Source organism: Halyomorpha halys, unplaced genomic scaffold, assembly GCF_000696795.3.
Source record: "Halyomorpha halys isolate HHAL.00 unplaced genomic scaffold, Hhal_1.1 Scaffold978.1, whole genome shotgun sequence".
Taxonomy (NCBI): domain Eukaryota; kingdom Metazoa; phylum Arthropoda; class Insecta; order Hemiptera; family Pentatomidae; genus Halyomorpha; species Halyomorpha halys.
The window spans coordinates 7,693-8,996 of NW_027105627.1; the positions used below are offsets into that span (position 1 = coordinate 7,693).

A 1,304-nucleotide genomic window follows, 5' to 3' on the forward strand; every position below is an offset into this window, starting at 1 on the left:
GATTAACCTGGAATCCTCACACCAGACTGAAAAGACAGGAAACTGCACGCCGATTTCGACTGTTACAGCACCTACTAGACAAACGGTCTAAACTTCCAACACATTACAAAAGACTGATCTACATGACTGTAATAAGGCCAATCTGGACATATGGAATTGAGCTTTGGGGCTCCACTAAACCTTCGAATTCCTCTCGTATTGAATCCTTACAATCCAAAATCCTTCGTAAAATCCTCAATGCTCCTTACTTTGTCACAAATAAAATCATACATAAAGACCTTAATGTTCCCTATGTAACCGATCTAGCCCGAACCAGATATCACTCCTTCCATTATAAACTCTCTAACCACTCAAACCCCCTAGTTTCTAATCTTGCATCCTCTTCCATTCCTGACAATCCTCCGAGGCGCCTGAAAAGAAGATGGCAACGAGACCAGCTAATGTAAAATGTCATTAGAGTGCTACTAATGGGTAGTTTCTCTACACGCCTGTAACACTCCAATTTAACTTGTTGTATTTTTTATACAGTTGTAAATATCAATCAGATTTACTAAATGTATTATAATGTACAGTTGTAAATAGCAATAAATAAATATTAAAAAAAAAAATTGTTAGTGTTATTATCATTTACTTTTTTCCCTTTTTGTATTTGTATATGTGGTTTGAGTGAATATTAACAACGCCAATACATATTGCTAATTGCCCTTAGTACTTGAAAATTGATACAAATTCGTAATTTATTTATTTAACTCGTATTTTTCATTTTCTTTATATAACTCTAAGCTCTTTTACATCTAATATCTTTAAGGGTATACTTTAGTATCATCAACATTAGTATTCATGACTAAGAATCATTAGTTTAATAGAACTAACAGCCTTATCCTTATGCGTTATCTTCAATAATTATATTTCCACTTTCTCTGTTTCAGGTGAATCAGTGTTTGTGTGTGTGCGAATCAGTGTGTGTTGGTGTTTCAACGAGTTAACTGAGTGTTGTGTCGTTACAAAAACAGTTAAGTAATTAAAATTTGTTTAAAGTCAGTGCATTGTGACGGTGAAATGTGATAGTGCAGTGTGATGGTGTTTTGTGATCGTGTAGTGTGACGGTAGTGTGTGATCGTGTAGTGTGATGTGTTGCCTTGCAACATGGGCGTTTTTGCTGTCTTCTTGAAGGTCGTCTTCATCTACATCTACTTGTGTGGTGAGTTCAAATATATTTATAATATGTAAAAAAATACCTATATAGAAATTATTACTTGTATTAAAAAGGTTTTTATGTATAAATAATGATGGAAAAGTTCAAT

General features: G+C 33.7%; 1 long non-coding RNA gene across 1 annotated transcript in view; it reads left to right on the forward strand.

Annotated features, from left to right (window-relative positions):
• Positions 1-935: 935 nt before the first annotated feature.
• Positions 936-1,304, forward strand: part of LOC136797061 (uncharacterized) — a 100,246-nt gene continuing 99,877 nt past the window's right edge. The window contains exon 1 of the long non-coding RNA XR_010844863.1: positions 936-1,201. This is a non-coding gene — a long non-coding RNA (uncharacterized lncRNA). The remainder of the gene's footprint in view (positions 1,202-1,304) is intronic.